Consider the following 24,930-nt stretch of genomic DNA (forward strand, 5'->3'; position numbering starts at 1 on the left):
GTCAAAATCGAACTTTCCTGTCAGTGCGTCAAAAAATAGCGTTTCTTATTTCACAGAAAGCATTTGAGGGTCCTGTCAGAGCAATAACATGCCTTTCACATCGAGGCTCGGATCATGATGAGCAACAAACTGAAATAAAACAATTTTCCGTAACCCGACATGGGAAAGTTTAATGAATGTTTCTGCCCGATTTCGAACCGGGAACTTTTCGCGTGTTAGGCGAACATGAAAACCACAACACTACAGAAACAGCTGGAAACATGCTGAAACAAATCTGCCTGTCTGCAATTTTCAACTACGCTGTGTTGCTGCAGGTTTCGATGGTGAGACTGAGAGCCCATGGCACTCAATTCAGGAAGATAACCGTTACTTTCAATCTGATCGTACGACTTATCCCGTACATCAAAATTTAAAAGCGTTCGTCTCGCAAATATCTAAGGGAGCAATAATTTCTGCCCATTCGTTAATGCATCATTTTCATCTTTCTTCGAATAATCTCAATCAATTGTACTCACTAATAAAAGCAAATTACTGCGGATGAGAAAAGAGAAAATGCTGCAAAATCTCACAATGTCTGACAGCACCTGTAAGGAGTGAAAAGGGCGGACGTTTCGAATCCAGGTGACACTTTATCAAAGCTCATTGGACAATTGTACTCAGTATTTGTTTCACTATTTAGTATCAATGCATTATTTAACACATATGACTTCATTATGAATTTAATATCTCTGAAATTGAACATCACTGAATTGCAAACATAACTGACCAACAGAACGAAGCGAATCACCGGGTAATACAGATCGCACATTTGAGATTGACTCTCGTCAGCTTTTCAACAAAGTCAACTACATTTAAATGGAGGGGAATTAAGAATTATCTGTTCGTGACACTTGAGTCTTTTTAATTATGGGCGTGAAACATTCAGGCGCATAAATTCCGGCCCTTTACAGGAAAGTCCAGTAGATCCGCATTGAGTCTCCATTCCCTCATCTGTCTGAGTGGCTTTTCCTGTTTCTTAGTGACGAAAAACTATTTTTAAAAAGATTCTTCTGTGAAATGTGCGTCATTTCCTCTAGTTCACTTACAGTATCACTTGTATCTGTCTTTTTGAGCACACACTACTGTCAGATATTTCAGATGGTGATTAACCATATTAGTCTGCACGGATAAACCCATTAAATTCTGTTGTCGGCTGAACGAGATGCGAATATGTGCTCGGTGTAAAAATCGAACTGTCCTGTCAGTGCGTCAAAAACAAATGGATTCTTATTTCACACAAAGCATTTGAGAGTGATGCCAGATCAATGATAACATGCCTTTAACATCGGGGTTCGAAAAACGTTGACCAACCAACTGAAGTCAAGCAATTTTCCCTTACCCGATATGAATCCATCATTAAAGAAGAAATAGCAGGCCATCTGGATAAGAATGGTTCAATAAAGCAGACGCAGCATGGATTCATGAGGGGAAAGTCGTGCTTGACGAGCTTGTTGGATTTTTACGAAGATGTGACTAGTGCGGTTGACGGAGGGGAACCGGTGGATTTCCAAAAGGCGTTTGATAAGGTGCCTCACAAAAGCTTGCTGAAGAAGATTGGGTCACACGGAGTTGGGGGTAGGGTGTTAGCGTGGATCGGGGATTGGCTATCTGACAGGATGCAGGGAGTCGGTATAAATGGGTGCTTTTCTGGTTGGCGGATGGTAACTAGTGGCGTGCCGCAGGGATCGGTACCATTTATATAGACGATCTGGAGGAGGGGACTGAGTGTAGGGTAACAAAGTTTGCAGACGACACAATGATAAGTGGAAAAGTGAATCGTGTGGAGGGCGTAGAAGGTCTGCAGAGAGATTTGGACAGGCTGAGTGAGTGGGCGAGGATCTGGCAGATGGAGTATAATGTTGACAAATGCAAGGTTATTCACTTTGGAGGAAATAATAGCAAATTGGATTATTATCTAAATGGAAAAAAATTACAACATGCTACTGTGCAAAGGGACCTGGGGGTCCTTGTGCATGAGACACAAAAACCCAGTCTGCAGGTGCAACAGGTGATCAAGATGGTAAAGGGGATGTTGGCCTATATCGCAAGGGGGATAGAATATAAAAGCAGAGATGTCTTGCTGCATCTGTGCAGGGCATTGTGGGGTCGCAGCTGTGTGCAGTATTGGTCCCCTTATTTGTGGAAGGATATATTGGCCTTGGAGGGAGTGCAGGGAAGGTTCAGCAGGTTGCTACCAGATGAGGGGTGTTGATTATGAGGAGAGATTGAGCAGATTGGGTTTGCACTCGTTGGAATTTAGAAGGCTGAGCGGGGATCTTATAGAGGCCTATAAGATAATGAAGGGGCTGGATAGGGTACAGGTGGAGAGGTTCTTTCCACTTAGAAAGAAGCGAGAACTGGAGGGCACAGCCTCAAAATAAAGGGGGGTCAGTTTAGGACAGAGTTGAGGAGGAACTTCTTCTCTCGGAGGGTGGTGAATCTCTGGAATTCTCTGCCCACTGAAGTGGTGGAGGCTACCTCGTTGAATATGTTTAAATCACGGATAGATGGATTCCTGATCGGTAAGGGAATTAGGGGTTGTAGGGATCAGGCGGTTAAGTGGAACGGATCCACTTCAGATCAGCCATGATCTTATTGAATGGCGGGGCAGGTTCGAGGGGCTAGATGGCCTACTCCTGCTCCTGTTTCTTGTGTTCTTATGAGAAAGCTGAATGAACGTTTCTGCCTGGTTTCGATCCGGGGATTTTTGGCGTGTTAGGCGAACGTGATAACCACTGCACGAACGCAAAAGCTTAAAGGGCACTGGACCAAATCTGCCTGTCTGCAGTGTTCAACTACGCTGTTTTGCTGCAGGTTCCGATGGTTCGACTGAGAGCCCGTATCACTTAATTGAGGAAGATAACCGTTATTTTCAATCTGATTGCACGACTTATCCAGAACATCAAAAAATAAAAGAGTTCGTCTCGTAAATATCTAAGGGAGCAATAATTTCTGCCCCTTCATTAATGCATCATTTTCATCTTTCATCGAATAATCTCAATCAATTGTACTCAGTAATAAAAGCAAATTACTGCGGATGAGAAAAGACCAAATGCTCCAAAATCTCCCAATGTCTGATAGCACCTGTAAGGAGTGAAACGGGTGGACGCTTCGAGTCCAGATGACACTTTATCAAAGCTCATTGTACAATTGTACTCAGTATTTGTTTCACTATTTAGTATCAATGCATTATTTAACACATATGTCTTCATTATTAATTGAATATCTCTGAAATTGAACATCACTGAATTGCAAACATAACTGACCAACAGAACGAATCGAATAACCGGCTAATACAGATCGCAATTTCGGGATTGATTATCGTCAGCTTTTAAATAAAGTCAACGACATTTAAAAGGCGAAGAGTCCAGAATTATCTGTTCGCGACACTTGAGCCTTTTTTATCATGGACGTGAAACATTCAGGCGCATAAATTCCGGCCCTTTACATGAAAGTCCAGTAGATCCGCACTGATTCTCGATTCCCTCATCGGTCTGAGGGGCGTGAAACATTCAGGCACCTAAATATTTTTTTTAAAGAATCTTCTGTGAAATGTGCTCCATTTCATCTCGTTCACTTACAGTATCAGTTGTAACTTTCTTTTTGAGCACACACTCCCATCAGATATTTCAGATGGTGATTGACCATATTAGTCTGCACCTATAAATCCATAAAGTTCTGTTTTAGACTGAGCGGGATGGGAATAAGTGCTCGGTGTCAAAATCGAACTTTCCTGTCACTGCGTCAAAAAAGACGTTTCTTAATTCACAGAAAGTAGTTGAGGGTGATGTCAGCGCAATCAAAACATGCCTTTAACATCGAGGCTCGGATAATGATGAGCAACGAACTGAAAGCAAGCAATTTTCCCTTACTCGACATGGGAAAGCCTAATGGATGTTTCTGCCCGGTTTCGAACCGGTGACCTTCCGCGTGCTAAGCGAACGCGATAACCACTACACTACAGAAACAGCTTGAAGGGCATTTCAGCAAATCTGCCTGTCTGCAATGTTCAACTACGCTGTGTTGCTGCAGGTTCCGATGGTGAGACTGAGAGCCCTTGGCACTCAATTCAGGAAGATAACCGTTACTTTCAATCTGATTGCACGACGTATCCCGAACATCAAAAGTTAAAAGCGTTCGTCTCGCAAATATCTAAGGGAGCAATGATTTCTGCCCATTCATTAATGCATCATTTTCATCTTTCTTCGAATAATCTCAATCAATTGTACTCAGTAATAAAAGCAAATTACTGCGGATAAAAAAAGAGAAAATGCTGCAAAATCTCACAATGTCTGACAGCACCTGTAAGGGGTGAAAAGGGCGGACGTTTCGAGTCCAGATGACACTTTATCCAAGCTCATTGTACAATTGTACTCAGTATTTGTTACACTATTTAGTATCAATGAATTATTTAACACATATGTCTTCATCATTAATTGAATATCTCTGAAATTGAACATCACTGAATTGCAAACATAACTGTCCAACAGAACGAAGCGAATCACCGGGTAATACAGATCGCAATTTTGAGATTGACTATCGTCAGCTTTTAAACAAAGTAAACTCCAAATAAATGGAGAAAAATCGAGAATTATCTGTTCATGACATTTGAGCCTTTTCTTTTAGGGGCGTGAAACATTCAGGCGCATAAATTCCGGCCCATTTAGCAACGTCCAATCGATCCGCACTGACACTCGATTCCCTCATCTGTCTGAGTGACTTTTCCCGTTTCTCAGTGACGAAAAACGATTTTTAAAAAAAGATTCTTCCGTGAAATGTGCGCCATTTCCTCTCGTTCACTTACAGTATCACTTGTATCTTTCTTTTTGAGCACACACTACTGTCAGATATTTCAGATGGTGATTAACCATATTAGTCTGCACGGATAAACCCATTAAATTATGTTGTAGACTGAACGAGATGCGAATAAGTGCTCGGTGTCAAAATCGAACTTTCCTGTCAGTGCGTCAAAAAAAAGAGTTTCATAATTCACAAAACGCATTTGAGGGTGATGTCAGAGCAATGATAACATGCCTTTCACATCGAGGCTCGGAAAACGATAAGCAACAAACTGAAATCAAGCAATTTTACCTTACCCGACGTAGCAAAGCTTAATGAATGTTTCCGCCCGGTTTCGAACCGAGAACTTTTCGCGTGTGAGGCGAGCGTGATAACCACTACACTGCAGAAACAGCTTGAGGCACCGGGAGCAAACCTGTCTGTCTGCAATGTCCAAAGACGCTGTGTTGCTGCAGGTTCGGATGGTTGGACTGAGAACCCAGGGCACTTAATTTTGTTCCACTGGAGCAAGCTGAGAGGGAGTGATTGGAGGCAGCAGTGCTGGTGAGAGATTAATTGAATTGTTTGTTTATTTAATGAGTCAGCTAGTGTGTGTTTTTTTTTGGCCTTTACTTTTGCAGTAGTATTTTAAGTTTAAAGTGAAAACTGGAAGTGGGCTGCTAAGGAGTCTGGGAAGGGTTTTTTAAGCGCGTGAAGTATAAAAGGTAGGCTGCAGTATAGAGTGGGCAGCGTCGGGAGCGGGCAGCGTAGTGAGTGGGAAGCAGAGTGTGAGCTATAAGGCTTTGGCTCACAGGGCTTAGGCAGAAAGGGCGAGCAGGGGTGAGTTTAATTCATTTTTGCTGTTTCTACCTGGTACTGGCAAGGTATCTAGAGGGGATGGGTGTGCAGACAGTGCTATATTCCTCTTGCACTATGTTTGAGGTGAGGGACGACGACGGTGTCCCTGCTGATTACATCTGTGGGAAGTGCACCCATCTGCAGCTCCTCCAAAACCGTGCTAGGGAACTGGAGCTGGAGTTGGATGAACTTAGGATCATCAGGGACGCAGAGGTGGCCATAGACAGAAGCTTTAGGAATACAGTCACTCCGCGGAATGAAAACAGATGGGTGACTGTGAGGGGGGCTGGGAGGAAGCAGTCCGTGCAGGGATCCCCGGTGGTCGTTCCCCTTAGCAACAAGTATTCCACTTTGGATACAGTTGAGGGGGATGACATACCAGTGGTGAGCTGCAGTGAGAGGATCTCCAGCACTGTGTCCGTCTCTGTGGCTCGGGAGGGTAAGGGGCAGAGCGGGAGGGCAATAGTTATTGGGGACTCGTTAGTTAGAGGGATAGATAGGAGGTTCTGTGGCAGCAAAAGAGACTCACGGATGGTATGTTGCCTACCAGATGCCAAGGTCCGTGACGTCTCAGACCGTGTTTTCCGGATTCTGAAGGGGGAGGGGAAACAGTCACAAGTCGTGGTACACATTGGTACCAATGACATAGGTAAGAGAAGGGACAGGGATTTAAAGCAGGAATTTCTGGAGCTGGGCTGGAAGCTGAGAGCCAAGACAAAACATGTGGTCATCTCTGGTACATTGCCGGTGCCACGTGATAGCTAGTTGAGGAACAGGGAGAGTGCAGTTAAACATGTGGTTGCAGGGATGGTGTAGGAGGGAGGGTTTCAGGTACGTGGATAATTGGAACACATTCTGGGGAAGGTGGAACCTGTACAAACAGGACGGGGTGCACCTGAACCAGAGGGGCACCAATATCCTAGGAGGGAAATTTGTGACGGCTCTTCAGGGGGGTTAAACTAATTTGTCAGGGGAGTGGGAAAAGGAGTTGTAGTCCAGAAGTTAGTGAGGGTGGTGAGGTATTGGGGAAGGTATCAGGGTCAGAGGTGGGTACCGGTAGACAGGAAGGTCGGTTGAAGTGTGTCTACTTCAATGCAAGGAGCATCCGGAACAAGTTAGATGAACTTGGGGCGTGGATTGGTACTTGGGACTACGATGTTGTGGCCATTACGGAGACGTGGGTAGAACAAGGACAGGAATGGTTGTTGGACGTTCCGGGGTATAGATGTTTCACGAAGTGTGGGGAAGCTGGTAAAAGAGGTGGAGGAGTGGCATTGTTAATCAAGGATAGTTTAACGGCTGTGAAAAGGCACTTCGAGGGGGATCTGCACACTGAGGTAATATGGGCTGAGGTTAGAAATAGGAAAGGAGTGGTCACGTTGTTAGGAGTTTACTATAGGCCCCCAAATAGTAATATAGATGTGGAGGAAGAAATTGCTAAGCAGATTATGGATATGTGTGGGGGTCACAGGGTAGTTGTCATGGGGGACTTTAACTTTCCAAATATTGATTGGAACCTTTGGAGGTCAAATAGTTCGGATGGGGAAGTTTTTGTGCAGTGTGTGCAGGACGGTTTCCTGACACAATATGTGGATAGGCCGACAAGAGGTAAGGCCACATTGGATTTGGTCCTGGTAAATGAACCGGGCCAAGTGTTAGATTTGGTTGTGGGAGAGCACTTTGGAGATAGTGACCACAATTCGGTGTCTTTTGTTATTGCAATGGAGAGGGATAGGGCCGTACGGCAGGGCAAGGTTTACAATTGGGGGAGAGGTAATTATGATGCGATTAGGCAAGAATTAGGGGGCATATGTTGGGAACAGAAACTGTCAGAGAAAGGAACTAATGAAAAGTGGAACTTTTTCAAGGAACAAATACTGAATGTCCTTGATAGGTATGTCCCTGTCAGGCAGGGAGGAAATGGCCGAGTGAGGGAACCATGGTTCACAAAAGAGGTGGAATGTCTTGTGAAAAGGAAGAGGGAAGCTTATGTAGGGATGAGGAAACAAGGTTCAGATGGCTCGATTGAGGGTTACAAGTTAGCAATGAATGAGCTGAAAAAGGGACTTAGGAGAGCTAGGAGCGGACACGAGAAGTCCTTGGCGGGTCGGATCAAGGAAAACCCCAAGGCTTTTTACTCTTATGTGAGGAATAAAAGAATGACCAGGGTAAGGTTAGGGCCGGTCAAGGACAGTAGTGGGAACTTGTGTATGGAGTCAGTAGAGATAGGCGAGGTGATGAATGAATACTTTTCTTCAGTGTTCACCAAGGAGAGGGGCCATGTTTTTGAGGAAGAGAAGGTGTTACAGGCTAATAGGCTGGAGGAAATAGATGTTCGGAGGGAGGATGTACTGACAGTTTTGAATAAACTGAAGGTCGATAAGTCCCTTGGGCCTGATGAAATGTATCCGAGGATTCTTTGGGAGGCAAGGGATGAGATTGCAGAGCCTTTGGCTTTGATCTTTGGGTCCTCGCTGTCCACGGGGATGGTGCCAGAGGACTGGAGAGTGGTGAAAGTTGTTCCTCTGTTTAAGAAAGGGAACAGAAATGACCCTGGTAATTATAGACCGGTTAGTCTTACTTCGGTGGTTGGTAAATTGATGGAAAAGGTCCTTAGAGATGGGATTTACGACCATTTAGAAAGATGCTGATTAATCCGGGATCGTCAGCACGGATTTGTGAAGGGCAAGTCGTGCCTCACAAATTTAATCGAATTTGTTGAGGAGGTAACTAAGTGTCTTGATGAAGGTAGGGCAGCTGATATCATATACATGGATTTTAGTAAGGCGTTTGATAAGGTCCCCCATGGTCGGCTTATGATGAAAGTGAGGACGTGTGGGATAGAGGGAAAGTTGGCCGATTGAATCGGTAACTGGCTGTCTGATCGAAGACAGAGGGTGGTGGTGGATGGAAAACTTTCGGATTGGAGGCAGGTTGCTTGCGGAGTGCCGCAGGGATCAGTGCTTGGTCCTCTGCTCTTTGTGATTTTTATTAATGACTTAGAGAAGGGGGCTGAAGGGTGGATCAGTAAATTTGCCGATGACACCAAGATTGGTGGAGTAGTGAATGAGGTGGAGGGCTGTTGTAGGCTGCAAAGAGACATAGATAGGATGCAAAGCTGGGCTGAAAAATGGCAAATGGAGTTTAACCCTGATAAATGTGAGGTGATTCATTTTGGTAGGACTAATTTAAATGTGGATTACAGGGTCAAAGGTAGGGTTCTGAAGACTGTGGAGGAACAGAGAGATCTTGGGGTTCGTATCCACAGATCTCTAAAGGTTGCCACTCAAGTGGATAGAGCTGTGAAGAAGGCCTATAGTGTGTTTGCTTTTATTAACAGGGGGTTGGAGTTTAAGAGCCGTGGGGTTATGCTGCAACTGTACAGGACCTTGGTGAGACCACATTTGGAATATTGTGTGCAGTTCTGGTCACCTCACTATAAGAAGGACGTGGAAGCGCTAGAAAGAGTGCAGAGGAGATTTACCAGGATGCTGCCTGGTTTGGAGGGTAGGTCTTATGAGGAAAGGTTGAGGGAGCGAGGGCTGTTCTCTCTGGAGCGGAGGAGGCTGAGGGGAGACTTAATAGAGGTTTATAAAATGACGAAGGGGATAGATCGAGTGAACGTTTAAAGACTATTTCCTCGGGTGGATGGAGCTCTTACAAGGGGGCATAACTATAGGGTTCGTGGTGGGAGATACAGGAAGGATATCAGAGGTAGGTTCTTTACGCAGAGAGTGGTCGGGGTGTGGAATGGACTGCCTGCAGTGATAGTGGAGTCAGACACTTTAGGAACATTTAAGCGGTTATTAGATAGGCACATGGAGCACACCAGGATGATAGGGAGTGGGATAGCTTGATCTTGGTTTCAGATGAAGCTCGGCACAACATCGCGGGCCGAAGGGCCTGTTCTGTGCTGTACTGTTCTATGTTCTATGTTCTATAACCTTTCCTTTCAATCTGATTGCAGGACGTATCCCGAACATCAAAGGTTAAAAGCGTTCGTCTGGAAAATATTTAAGGGAGCAATGATTTCTACCCCTTCATCATTTCATCATTCTCATCTTCCTTCCAATAATCTCAATCAATTGTACTCAGTCATAAAAGCAAATTACTGCGGATGCTGGAATCGGAAACGAAAAGGGAAAATTCTGGCAAGTCTCACAAAGACTGGCAGCATCGATAAGGTGTGAAACGACCTGGCGTTTCGTGTTGAGATGACATTTTGTAAAAGCTCATTGTGCAATTGTACTCAATATTTGTTTCAATATTTGGTATCAATGCATTATTTAACAAATATGCCTTCATTATGAATTGAATATCTCTGAAATTGAACATCACTGAATTGCAAACTTAACTGACCAACAAAATGAATCTTGTCACCGGGTAGTACAGATTGCATTTTTAAGATTGAACATAGTCCGTTTTTTTTAAGAAGTCAACGAGATCGAAATGGAAGAGATTTAAGAGTTATCTGCCAGTGACCCTTGAGCCTTTTTTTATTATGGGCGTGAAACATTCATGCGCATAAATTCCGGCCCTTTACAGGAAAGTCTCGTAGATCCGCATCGAGTCTCGATTTCCTCATCTGTCTGAGTGGCTTCTCGTGTTTTGGTGATGAAAAACGATTTTTAAAAAGAATCTTCTGTGAAATGTACGCCGTTTCCTCTCGTTCACTTACAGTATCACTTGTATCTGTCTTTTTGAGCACACACTACTGTCAGATATTTCAGATGGCGATTAACCATATTAGTCTGCACCTATAAACCCATTAAATTCTGTTGTCGACTGAACGAGATGCGAAAACGTGCTCGGTGTCAAAATCGAAATTTCCTGTCAGTGCGTCAAAAAAGAAGCGTTTCTTATTTCACAGAAAGCATTTGACGGTGACGTCAGAGCAATGATAACATGCCTTTCACATTGAAGTTCTGATGATGTTGAGCATCAAACTGAAATAAAGCAATGTTCTCTCACCCGACATGAGAAAGCTGAATGAATGTTTCTGCTCCGTTTCAAACCGGGGAATTTTTCACGTGCTGGTCGAACGTGATAACCACGACACGACAGAAACAGCTTCGAGCACGTTAGAGCAAATCTGCCTGTCTGCAATGTTCAACTACGTTGTGTTGCTGCAGGTTCCGATGGTTAGACTGAGAGCCCATGTCACTGAATTCAGGAAGATAACCGTTACTTTCAATCTGATTGTACGACTTATCCCGAACATCAAAATATAAAAAAGTTCGTCTCGCAAATATCTAACGGAGCAATGATTTCTGCCCATTCATTAATGCATCATTTTCTTCTTTCTTCGACTCATCTCAATCAATTGCACTCAGTAATAAAAGCAAATTACTGCGGATGAGAAACGAGAAAATGCTGCAAAATCTCACAATGTCTGACAGCACCTGTAAGGAGCGAAAAGGGCGGACGTTTCGAGTCCAGATAACACTTTATCAAAGCTCATTGTACAATTGTACTCAGTATTTGTTTCACTATTTAGTATCAATGCATCATTTAACACATATGTCTTCATTATTAATTGAATATCTCTGAAATCGAACATCACTTCATCCCAAACATAACTGAACAACAGAACGAATCGAATCATCGGGTACTACAAATCGTAATTTTGAGATTGACTATCGTCAGCTTTTAAACAAAGTCAACTGCATTTAAATGGAGAAGAATCAAGAATTATCTGTTCGTGACACTTGAGACTTTTTAATTATGGGCGTGAAACATTCAGGCGAATCAGTCCAGGCCCTTTACAGGAAAGTCCATTCTATCCGCGCTGAGTCTCGATTCCCTCATCGGTCTGAGTGGCTTTTCATGTTTCTTCGTGCTGAAAGAATATTTAAAAAAAGATTCTTCTGTGAAATGTGCACCATTTCCTCCAGTTCACTTACAGTATCAGTTGTAACTTTCTTTTTGAGCACACACTACTGTCAGATATTTCAGATGGTGATTAACCATATTAGGCTACACCTATAAATCCATAAAATTCTGTTGTAGACTGAACGAGATGGGAATAAGTGCTCGGTATCAAAATCGAACATTCCTGTCAGTGCGTCAAAAAAAATCGTTTCTCATTTCACAGCAAGCATTTGAGGGTGATGTCAGAGCAATGATAACATGTCTTTAACATCAAGGTTCGGATAACGTTCAGCATCAAACTGAAATCAAGCAGTCTTCCCTTACCCGACATGAGAAAGCTTAATGAATGTTTCTGTCCGGTCTCGAATCGGGGAACTTTCCGCGTGTTAGGTGAACGCGACAACAGCTACACTGCAGAAACAGCTTGAAGCACAATAGAGCAAATATGCCTGTCTGCAATGTTCAACTACGCTGTGTTGCTCCAGGTTTCGATGCTTAGACTGAGAGCCCATGTCACTTAATTCAGGAAGATAACCGTTACTTTCAATCAGATTGTACGACTTATGCCGAACATCAACATTTGAAACCGTTCGTCTCGCAAATATCTAAGGGAGCAATGATTTCTGCCCATTCATTAATGCATCATTTTCATCTTTTTCGAATAATCTCACTCAATTGTACTCAGTAATAAAAGCAAATTACTGCGGATGAGAAAAGAGAAAATGCTGCAAAATCTCACAATGTCTGACAGCACCTGCAAGGAGCGAAAAGGGCGGATGTTTCGAGTCCAGATGACACTTCATTAAAGCTCATTGTACAATTGTACTCAGTATTTGTTTCACTATTTAGTATCAAGGCAGTATATAACACGTATGTCTTCATTATGAATTGAATATCTCTGAAATTGAACATCACTGAATTGCAAACACAACTGACCAACAGAACGAATCGAATCACCGGGTAATACGGATCGCAATTTTGAGATTGACTATCGTCAGCTTTGAAACAAAATCAACTATATTTAAATGGAGGAGAATCAAGAATTATGTGCTCGTGACACTTGAGCCTTTTTTATTATGGGCGTGAAACATTCAGGCGCATAAATTCCGGCCCTTTACAAGAAAGTCCTTTAGATCCGCACAGAGTCTCGATTCCCTCTGTCCGAGTGGCTCTTCCTGTTTCTTCGTGATGAAAAACGATTTTTAAAAAAAGATTCTTCTGTGAAATGTGCGCCATTTCCTCTCGTTCACTTACAGCATCACTTGTATCTGTCTCTTTGAGCACACACTACTATCAGATATTTCAGACGGTGATCAACCATATTAGTCTACACCTATACACCCATTAAATTCGGGTGTAGACTGAACGAGATGCGAATATGTGCTCGGTGTCAAAACCGAACTTTCCTGTCAGTGCGTCAAAGAAAAACCGTTTCTTATTTCACAGAAAGCATTTGAGGATGATGTCAGAGCAATGATAACATGCCTTTAACAGGGAGGTCCGGATAATGTTGCGCAACAAACTGGAATCAAGCAACTTTCCTGACATGAGAAAGCGTAATGCATGGTTCCGCTTGGCTTCGAACCGGGGATCTTTCGCGTGTTCGGTGAACGTGATCATCACTACGTTACAGAAACCGCTGGAAGCGCGGTTGAGCTAATCTGCCTGTCCTCTTTTTTTTTTAGATCAAACCAAACCAAGTAAACAAACTCAGATTAAATCAGGACAAAGTAAAAGGGGCAGCTCCCCAAAAAGGAGGGGGAACAGCCCGAACAGAAATCAAAGTACAAAGGAAACTTAAAAACATCAAATTAAAATGTGATTATTAGTGTCAATAATGCACCCCAACCCCTGCGGTGTGTCCACAGAAAGCATTTGAGGGCGATGTCAGAGCAATGATAACATGCCATTAGCATCGAGGCTCGGACAATGATGAGCATCAAACTGGACTCAAGCAATTTTCCCTTACACGACATGAAGAAGCTGAATAAATGCTTCGGCCTGGTTTCGAACCGGGGACCTTTCGCGTGTTAAGCGAACGTGATAACCACTACACTACAGAAACAGCTTGAACATAAGAGCAGCAAATCTGCCTGTCTGCAATGTTCAACTACGCTGTGTTGCTGCAGGTTCCGATGGTTAGACTGAGAGCCCATGTCACTAAATTCAGGAAGATAACCGTTACTTTCAATCTGATTGTACGACTTATCCCGAACATCACAATTTAAAATCGTTCGTCTCGCAAATATCTAAGGGAGCAATGATTTCTGCCCATTCATTGATGCATCATTTTCATCTTTCTTCGAATAATCTCAATCAATTGTACTCAGTAATAAAAACAAATTGCACGGGGATGAGAAAAGCTAAAATGCTGCAAAATCTCACAATATCTGACAGCACCTGTAAGGAGTGAAAAGGGCGGACGTTTCGAGTCCAGATGACACTTTATCAAAGCTCATTGTACAATTGTTCTCAGTAGTTGTTTCAATATTTAGTATCAAGGCATTATTTAACACAAATGTCTTCATTATGAATTGAATATCTCTGAAATTGAACATCACTGAATTGCAAACATAACTGACTAACAGAACGAATGGAATCACCGGGAAATACAGATCACAATTTTGAGATTTACTATCGTCAGCTTTTAAACAAAGTCAACTACATTTAAATGGAGGAGAATCAAGAATTATCTGATCGTGACACTTGAACCTTATTTATTCTGGGCGTGAAACATTCAGGCACAGAAATACCGGCCATTAATAGGAAATTCCAGTAGATCCGCACTGAGTCTCGCCGCCTCCAGCAAATCGGCCTGCCTGCAATGTTGAACTGCGCTGTTGTGCTGCACGTTCAAATGGTGAGACTGAGAGCCTGGTCTCCTCCCCCGCCCCCCCTCCACCCTCGCAACCTCCCTCCCCCACCCACCCCGCAACAATGTGTCTTGTTTCAGGAAGATAACCGCTGTTTTCAATCTGATTGCTCAACTTATCTTGAACTTCAAAACTTAGAAGCGTTCGTCTGGCAAATACCTGAGGGAGCAATGATTTCTGCTCATTGATTAATGCATCACTCTCATCTTCCTTCGAATAATCTCAACCAATTGTACTCAGTAATAAAAACAATTTACCGTGGATGCTGGAATCTGAAACCAACAGAGAAAGTGCTGGAAAATCTCACAAGGTCTGGCAGCATCTGTAAGGAGAAAAAAGGGCTGACGTTTCGTGTTCAGATAGCATTCGTGAAACTCATTTTACAATTGTACTCAGTATTTGTTTCAACATTTAGTATCAATGCATTATTTAACACATATGTCTTCATTATGAATTGAATATCTCTGAAATTTAATTGCAAACATAACTGACCAAGAAGGAAGCGGGTCACCGGGTAATGCGCGGATCGCAATTTTGACATTGATTATAGTCTGCTGTTAAACAAAATCAACTCCATTTAAATGGAAGAGATTGAAAGACATCTGTTAGTTGCACTTGAGCCTTTTAATTATCGGCGTGAAACATTCAGGCGCATGAATTCCGGCCATCTTTAGGAAAGTCCAATAGATCCGCACTGAGTCTCGATTTCCTCATCTGGCTGAGTGCTGTTTCCTATTTCTTTGTTATGAAGAACGATTTCCAAAAAATAATGTTGTAGGAAATGTGCGCTATTTCCTCTAATTCACTTACACTCTCACTTGTGTCTGTCTTTTTGAGCACACATTGCAATTAGACATGATTCAGATGGTGATTAACTATGTTCGGCTGCACCTATCAACCCATTAAATTCTGTTGTCGGCTGAAACAGATGCTGATGTGTGCACACTGTCAAAATCGAAAATTTCCTGTCAGTGCGTCAAAAGAATCAGCATTTCTTATTTTACAGAAAATATTTGAGGCCGAGCTCAGAGCAAAGATAATATGGCTGTAACATCCAGATTTGGATGATGTTCAGCAACGATCTGAAATCATACAGATTTCCCTCACTCTACATGGGAAAGCTGATGAATGTTCTGCCCGGTTCTGAAGCGGTGACCTTTCACGTGTTGGGCCAATGTGATAACCACTGCACTACAGAAACAAGAGAATGCGCCACGCCGCCAATTGGCCTGACTACAATGTTGAACTACATTGTGTTGCTGCAGGTTCTCATGGTCACATTGAGGGTCCATGTCACTTAATAGAAGAACAAATCCGTTACTTTCAACCTGATTTCTCAACTTATCTTGAACTTCAAAATTAAAAAGCGTTCGTCTGGCAAATGTCTCAGGCGGCAATGGTTTCTGTTCAATCATTCATACATCATTCTCATCTTCCGTCAAATAATTTCAAACAGTTATATCAAATATTTGCAGTTATTCAACATTTAATTTCAATACGTTTATTTAAAACAGATGTCCTCATTCTGAATTGAATATCTCTGTAATATACAACATTGTCTTGCAAACATGTCTGACCAACAAAAGAAATAGAGTCACTGGGTAATGCCCATGCCATGATGTTTATTTCAGATTGACCACATTCATCCTTTAAAGAAAATAAAATGTACTTGAATCCTCTTTATTCTGTGTGTGAAGTATTCTGGCGCCTAAATCTCGACCATCTATCGGAAGTCCAGGAGGTCCGCACTGAATCTCGATTTCCACATTTGTCTGAGTGGTTTTAACTATTTCTTTACTGTGAAGAGCAATTTTACAAAGGTGCTTCTGTGAAATGCGCCTATTTCCTCCAGTTCAGTTTGACTTTCAATTTTGTCTGTCTTTATGAGCACATAATACTATTCGATACATTTCAGATGGTGATTAACTAGGTCAGTCTGCACCTCTAATCCCATTAAATTAATTTGTGGACTGCACGAGTTGCGAATATGTGTATACACAATGGAGTTCTTTATTCCCTGCTTCCTCAAAGAGAGCATTTCTGATTTTCCGAAATGCTTTTGAGGCCGAGATCAAAGCCAATATAACATGACCGTGATATCGGATTCGCATGAGGTTGAGCTATGAACTTACATCATGCAGACTTCCCTCTTGCTTAATGACAACGATCCAACAGTGTTTCTGCCTGGTTTCGAACCGGTGACTTTTCGCGTGTGAGGCGAATGTGAGAACAACTGCACTTCAGGAACAGCTGACAATGCCCACGTGCAATTTCACTTGTATCTGTCTTTTAGAGCACAGACTACCATTAGACATGTTTCAGATGGTGATTAACTCTGTTAGTCTGCACTTATTAACCCATTAAAATCTGTTGTTGACTGAACGAAAAGCTAATGTGCGCATGTTTGTCAAAATAGAAACATTTATTTCCTGTCAGTGCGCCAAAATATTCAGCATTTATTTTACAGGAAGCATTTGAGGCCGACGTCAAGCAAAGATAATATGAATCGAGATTCGGATAATATTCAGCAACAAACTGAAATCATTCAGATTTCTCTCACCCGACATGAAAAATCTTAATGTATTCTTCTGCCCGGTTTCGGACCCGGGTCCTTTACAAGCACTGCACTACAGAAACAAATGACAGCATATCGCACTCAATCGACCTGACTACAATGCTCAACTCCACTGTGTTGCTGCAGGTTCGCATGGTTAGATTGAGAACCCATGCCACTTCATACAAGAACACACACGTTACTTTCAACCTGATGTATCAACTTATCTTGTAATTTCAAATTAAAAAAGCGTTCCTCCAGCAAATGCCTATGGGAACTCAATGAGTTAAAGCTGAATTGTTTCAGTTCAGAGTTCAGAAATGTTGAGTAATATCCGGCCCCAATGGTGATTGGTTCATTCCTTTCCAGCAGGAGACAATGAGCTGAACAGAAGAACATAAGAGAATAGGGAAGAGGAGTTGCAATGGACCATTTGCTCCTTCATTAGGGCCTGTTCCGCCATTCAGTAAAATCATTGTTGATCTCCCTCACAGTAAGAAGTCTCGCAACACTAGGTTAAAGTCCAATCAGTTTACTTGGTCGCACGAGCTTTCCAGAGACTGCTCCTTCATCAGGTGAGTGGAGAGTTGGGTTTAGAAACAGGGCATAGAAAGACACAGACTCAATTGCAAGATAATGGTTGGAATGCGTGTCTTAACAGCGAATCAAGTCTTTACAGGTACAGACAATGCGAGTGGAGAGGGGGACAATGACACGTTAAAGCAGTGTGAATTGTCTCAAGCCAAGCCAGTTAGTAGGATTTTGCAAGCCCAGGACAAATGGTGAGGGTGACAAGTCGTGTGACCTGAACCCAAGGTCCCGGTTGAGGCCGTTCTCGTGTATGGAATTTGGTTATCAGTTTCTGCTCAGCGATTCTGCGTTGTCGTGCGTCTTGGAGGCCGCCTTGAAGAACGCTTACCCGAAGATCGGTGGTTGAATGCGCTTGACTGCTTAAGCGTGACCCGACAGGAAGGGAATACTCTTGCCGGGTGATTGTCGAGCGGTTGCCATTCTTCTGTTGTCGTAGCGTCTGCATAGTCTCGGCGATGTACCATGCTTCGGAACATCCTTTCCTGCAGCGGATGAGGGAGACAACGTTGGCCGAGTTGCATGTGTATGTATCGTCTACCTGGTGGATTCTGATCTCACGTGTGATGATGGCATCCGTGTCGATGATCCAACACATCTTGCAGAGGTTGCCCTGGCAGGGTTGTGTGGTGTCGTGGTCGCTGTTCTCTTGAAGGCTGGGTAGTTTTCTGCTAACAATGGTCTGTTTGAGGTTGCGCTGTTTTTTGAAGGCAAGTAGTGGGGGCGTGGAGATGGCCTTTGCGTGATATTCGTCTTCATCGATTGTACGCTGAAGGCTCCGAAGAAGATGTCATAGCTTCTCCACTCCGAAGATGTCTTGGCTTCTACACTCTGGGGACGTACTGGAGGAGGGGCGGCACGGTGGCACAGTAGTTAGCACTGCTGCTTCACAGCTCCAGGGTCCCGGGTTCGATTCCCGGCTCGGGTCACTGTCTGTGTGGAGTTTGCACGTTTTCCCCGTGTCTGCGTGGGTTTGCGCCGGTTTCCTCCCACAGTCCAAAGATGTGCGGGTTCGGTTGATTGGCCAGGTTAAAAAAATTGCCCCTTCGAATCCTAAAATGCGTAGGTTAGAGGGATTAGCGGGTAAAATGTGTGGGGGTAGGGCCTGGGTGGGATTGTGGTCGGTGCAGACTCGATGGGCCGAATGGCCTCCTTCTGCACTGTAGGGTTTCTATGATTCTCTGAGGAAGGGCACTCTGAGGGCTGTGTCCCGTACTTGTCTTCTGAGGAGGTCGGTGCGCTTTTTTGCTGTGGCGTGTCGGAACTGTCGATCGATGACTCAAGCGCAATATCCTGTTCTTACAAGGCCGTATGTCAAAAACGACACCGTTCAACCCGAGCTGTTAGACTTCAGCTCCAAGGACAAAAACTTGCATCAACTCTGGCAGCGGTGGGATTCGAACCCACGCCTCGAGAGAGACTGGAGCCTAAATCCAGCGCCTTAGGCCGCTCGGCCACGCTACCACACGGGAAGTCTTAATAATCATGTCGTTTCATTGCATTAATACTGAAATATATCAAAATCTGTGGAGTTGGGATGGGCCCTGACTAAATCGTCGCCGAATCAGATGATCCTGAAATGCGCAGCAAACAAAAATCATCTCCAGTCAGAAACACAATGAGCTGCAGTGAAGGGCCGGCTCCATTAACACTGTCGTTAACCTCGTCTGGCTCCCAAAAAGGACAATATGGCTTCCTGTTGAATTTGCTCAGGGTCTTCACTTGAGAAAGGACAGGACTCAAGGCGAGACTGGGATTTGTGCGTTCTGCCGGGAAATAACTGATATTTCTTCTCACGCATTGGAGGAGAGCAATAAATCTTCATTTCCTGACCTGCAATCTAAACAGCAGTGAAAGTTTCAAACTCTAACCACCAGACCAACAGATTACAGTTTGTTTTACAATTTGCTTTGTCCACGATCCTTTTGTTATTTTAGTTTCCACGCCAGACCACTTGCACCACGAACTTCTGCAAAATGGCACCTTCTGTTTCAACACCAGAGAAGTGTTCAGCCAATTACAGGAATAATTCCACGACAGTTATCACGTCCACCTCCCACGGCATGAAACTGGTAGAATTTTTTTTCCAAATCATTTTCACTGCAGACTGAGGGAACAGTTCTATTATTCATGCATTTGCAAATTTTAATTAGTCTGATGGGCTTCTCCTGCATTTTCTACTTGTGAAGTCAGGGGTCACTCATTGAAAAGGGCAGAAGGTGAGGTTCGGCACAGAAAACGAGGGAGGATGTATAATTTGATACAAGGAATGATAGACAAGGCAACATTGAGCTGGTGATGGTGGAACTCGGGTGTTCCAATGGTGCAAAGTTATCGTCTTCACGGCCATGGTCTCGATGGCAGGTGACAAATGTGGAAATAAGTTGAGTATTTTTTTAAATGAGAAACCCGTCGATTGTGTGACGGAAGAGGAGGAAGAGAATGGCTAAAATGACGATGATCCGCTGATTGGGGAAGTCATTGTCAGCTTCCCTGCTGGTCTAATGGTTTGGATTCGGCACGTTCATCACTATGGACTGGATTCAATCCCCAGCCAGAGGGTGACTCGTTTGTATTGCTGTGTGAACTGACACCATGAAAAGGAATTCCGCATTGAATGAAACCAGATCTCGCAGCGTCCGTGGAGAGAGAAACAAAGTTAATCTTCCAGCTGGATCTTTCATCAAAGCTGGAAAAGTGGGAAATGTAACAGATGGAAAACAACTGCTTGGCTGTGATTCCAAAATATTGTGAGGGGCGTGAGGGGCGAAATGTTCTATCCAAAATCTCAATCATATTCTAACCCGTTGCCGGTATTATTCTGAGCAATAGTTCCCTTCGACTGTTAGCGGAGCCGCATGGTCTTAATTACTAAATTTAAGTTTCAATATCTGAATTGCTGTGGATTCAAATCCCACCACTGCCGAAAAGTGCAGCTCGTTTGTCTTTTCAGCGAATGGCATTCTGTAAGAACGAAAAAGGAGGGATGAAAGGTGCAGCGTGACCTTCGAGAACAGAAGGTTCTCGACAGCAACTTTTGTTGCTGTCACTATTCAATGATTTAATATGAGTAACACGAACACATTGACACCGGTTGCAGTGGTGGCCAAGCGGCTCAGGCGGTGGATTTGAAATTATTGTTTTCTCACGGAGAGTTGAACCTCACCCAATGCGCTGCTCAGCATTCATTCCTTTAGATGACTGCAGAATTATTATTTTTTCAATGGAATCAAAATCTTTCAAATATTCCCATCTGTTTTTCCTGCTTCACTTCGCATTCCTTCATTTCTGTTCATCAGCTAGAATTCACCAAAACCTCAGCCAGAAATGGAACAAAACTGAGCTCAGTTAGTGACATCATTGATCTATGGGTGTTTGTGTCTCGTCAGCCCTCTGTGACTCTCGGTATCTGTGTGTGCTCCTCTGTCCATCAATGTGATTCAGTTCCCAGAGGGGGTGGACACATTTTTTACCATCACAAACTGCGTTCACTTATTCATGTACCTCAATGGCAAATGGTACAGAGAATAACAACATGTTTGAAAGTTGCGAGAAAGATTGACTGATACAGGCTTTTTTGACTGTCTGTTGCTTATTGACACAGTCGCCGTGTGTTGCACAGCAGTGGATGATTGAAATTTTCACTGATCAACATTTAAACAGTCAGTGGATTCACTCGGTGTGATGGTGCATTCCAGTTCTATATCTACAACTACAGCATCAATTTATATCAGTTACTGTGAATCCCTTATTTCTAATAGATTGGAAATATACAACAGCATGATCTAATATATTTCATATTATTTGAAATTCATATTCATCGATTGATTTGTATGACAACTTCGTGAATATCAGCAAGACTGGCAAAGTTTGGACAGTATTTCCCTGATGCAGAAGGACACAAAGTATATCAATATTGGGAACATAAGTAGAATCAGTAATAGAGGGGATCTATTTGGCGCAAGATGCTCTCAAACCTCCTCCCGTTCAGTTGCAGCAACTTTCCTGAACAATTTTCCAACAGAAATCCTGCAGCAGTTTAAATTCAGGGCTTTCACTGCCTGGATCCAATTCAATTCCCATTCTCGATGCTGTGCTAATTGCTGTAACTCGCAATCAGTTACTGGTTTGCAAAGAGTCATATTGGACTCGGAAACTTAATTCTATATCTTGCTCCACATTTGTTGCAAGCCCTGTTGAGAACTTACAGCACTTTCTGCTTTTATTATATCATGAATAATAGGGGAAGAAGCAGACCACTCAGTCCATCGAGACTGTTCCGCTATTCAATACCATCTTGATTGATCTTGGGGTACAACTCAGTTTTTCCACCATCTCCCCATATCCCTGAATTCCCCAAGAGACCAGAAACCTGTTTATCCCAACCTTAAATGGGCTCGATAATGGGGCATACATAACTGTCAGGTACAGAGAATGCCAAGGATTCTCAGCCCTTTGAGTAAAGTAATTTCTCCTTATCTTAGCTCAAAATGATCAGCGCCTTATCTGTGCCACAGTGGGTTAGATTCCCCGACCAGCAGAAAAAAAACAATCTCTCAGCCTCCATCCTATCAAACCTAATCAGAGCTGTGTAGGTTCAATGAGATCGCCTCTTATTCTTCTAAACTCCAGAGAATTCCATCACAGGACAACTCCCTCACCCCAGGGAGCAATCTGGTGAATCTTCTCTTTACCGTTTCCAATGCAAGCACATCCCTTTTTAAATTCGACTACCACATCTGCACAGATCATTCAACATGTGGTCTCAACTAACCCTGTGCAACAGCAGAAACACGTCGTTATTCTTGGACTCCAGTCTGCCGGCAACTAAAAACCAAAACGCAATTGCCCTTCCACTTGTCTGCTGCACCGACATACTAACGTCATGCATTCCTTGCACAAACGAATCTATTCTACATATCAACATTTATATTTTTCAGCTTGTCAAATACATCCTGCTCTTTCTATTTTTTGGCGAAGAACATCTTTTCGCTTTCCAACTTTGCACCTGATCTGCCCCTTCACTCATCGAAGCTCTCTGTTGCGTCCTGCAGTCTGTTGGACTCCACCCTACAGCTTCTATCAACTAAGCTTAGTCAATAGGCTCCCCAGCAACAATTGAACTCACGACCCCTGATTTACAAGACCAGTGCTCTAACCACTGAGCTACGGAGCCAAGCGCTGCACGTCGTTTACATTACGTGCAGCATTATCAGTGGATTGAGAAACAGCACAGGGTTGGAGGTCGGAGATTTTTGATCTGGTGGAGATTTTGATTTGGTGGGGAGCAGGAAATTAAAAGATGCAACTTGAAAATGACATTATTTGACATGTGCGCTGTGTGTGTATCTGACATGTATGTTGTGCTTGTTATGTGATTCTTCTTCAGAGTTTATCGTTCGTGTTACATGGAGTCACAGAGTCAGAGCGTCATAGAGGTTTACAGCATGGAAACAGGCCCTTCGGCCCAACTTGTCCATGCCGCGTTGTTTTTAAACCCCCAACCTAATCCCAATTGCCCGCATTTGGCCCATATCCCTCTATACCCATTGTACCCATGTGACTATCTAAATGCCTTTTAAAAGTCAAAATTGTATCCGCCGCTCCTACTACATCTGGCAGCTTGTTCCAGACACTCACCACCCTCTGTGTGAAAATATTGCCCCTCTGGACGCTTTTGTATCTCTCCCCGTTCACCTTAAACCTAGTTTTAGACTCCCCTACCTTTGGGAAAATATATTGACTATCTAGTTGATTTGTGCCCCTCATTATTTTATAGACCTCTATAAGATCACCCCTCAGCCTCCTACACTCCAGAGAAAAAAGTCGCAGTCTATCCAGCCTCTCCTTATAACTCAATCCATCAAGTCCCGGTAGCATCCTAGACTTGCATCTCTGACTTTTCCAACTCCGATGCAAGATCATCCAGCTGGAAGATTTAGATATTACTCCCTTCACAAACGCTATGAGGCGTGTTTTCATCAAATGAAGAATTGAACAAAAAGATATTCACTCCGTGACTGGAAATTGAAACCACGTCACGGCGCCGATTCTGGTCACTAGACCCTCAGAGCCGCTGATGTGAGAGATTTGCAATGAGTTGATCATCTCTGTACCCATTGCTTCATTTCCAATAACTTTCAATAAAAATAAGGAATGACGGGAAGTGTACATGACAGGATTTGAGCCTCAGTTAGAAAATCCCAATCTACCCCTGGGCCGGGACTGCAGTCTCAATGTTTGCAATCCTGTGGTTATATCGGCAGACAGCCATTCAGCCTCTGTTCCCGTTTGTATTCTCTGTCGGAGCAACTCAATCCCTTCCGGTTTTGACAAAGGGTGATCTGGACTCGAAACATCAGTTCTCTTCTCTCATAATAGATGCTGCCAGACTTACTGACATTTTCCAGCATTTTCCCTTTTTGTTTCCGATTCCAGCATCGATAATAATTTGCTCCACTCCTTCCACATGCGCTTCTTTACCTCAACAACTGTTTACATTGGTCTGTGTCTCCGCTTTCTTCCTGCCAAAAACGACACGGCACAAACTACTGCATTCAATCTGAACTGCTGGATTTCAGCTGCACAGACCAAAACTCAAGCCCACTCTAGCAATGGCGGGATTTGAACCCACAGCTTATACAGAGACTGGACCGAGCTACTGGTTTAAATTGCTTTGCCATGCTACCCCGTAACCATCCTGCTCTTTACTGAAAGCGTTACTGAAATTCAGTAGCAGCAAAGGAGCTAAGAAAGCCCATCAGTCGGTTTGAGCCTGCTCCTTCAATGCATCAATTCATCCTGAACTGTGTAACAAACAGAAATCACATCCAGTCAGAAACAGAATCAGCTGCAGTGAAGGACCGGCACAAAAAAAATGCCTTAGCCTTGTCTGGTTCCCAATATACTGCCAGATATGACATGAAAACCTCCCGTTGTATTTGCTCAGTCTTCACCTCAGGACACGAGGAAAGATTGTGTTTTATATGTTCCACCAGGCAATACCTGACATTTGTTTTTGTGGTTTGGATGAGAGCAACAAATCTTCATTTCCTGACCTGTAATCTCAACAGCAGTGAAAGTGTCAAACTCTAACCACCAGACCAGCCTGTTTTACAGATTTTTCCTTATCCACGCTGCTTTTGTTATTTTAATTTTCGCGCCAGATCACGTTCACCACAAGCAAGTCTCTACCGCAAAATGGCACCTTCTGTTTGCACCACAGTGATATATTCAGTCCACTACAACAGACAACAGACATTCCACGCAGTTATTACTTTCGCTTCCGACGGTTCAAAACTGGACAGAAACCTTTTCAAGTATTGTCGTTGCAGAGTGAGGGAAAGGTTTAATAATTGAGTGTGAACG

At 43.3% G+C, this 24,930-nt stretch overlaps 3 non-coding genes and 1 gene segment (V, D, J or C); all 4 read right to left on the reverse strand.

The window, feature by feature from the left end:
• Positions 1 to 24,930, reverse strand: part of LOC144480755 (Ig heavy chain C region-like) — a 99,877-nt gene that overhangs the window by 53,670 nt on the left and 21,277 nt on the right.
• On the reverse strand, positions 3,935 to 4,007 carry trnaa-agc (transfer RNA alanine (anticodon AGC)). The gene has a single exon. It is a non-coding gene; the product is annotated as a tRNA-Ala (tRNA).
• trnav-aac (transfer RNA valine (anticodon AAC)) lies at positions 13,540 to 13,612 on the reverse strand. The gene has a single exon. It is a non-coding gene; the product is annotated as a tRNA-Val (tRNA).
• Positions 18,945 to 19,026, reverse strand: trnal-uag (transfer RNA leucine (anticodon UAG)). Its single transcript has one exon. It is a non-coding gene; the product is annotated as a tRNA-Leu (tRNA).

Source organism: Mustelus asterias, chromosome 30 (assembly GCF_964213995.1).
Source record: "Mustelus asterias chromosome 30, sMusAst1.hap1.1, whole genome shotgun sequence".
Classification (NCBI taxonomy): domain Eukaryota; kingdom Metazoa; phylum Chordata; class Chondrichthyes; order Carcharhiniformes; family Triakidae; genus Mustelus; species Mustelus asterias.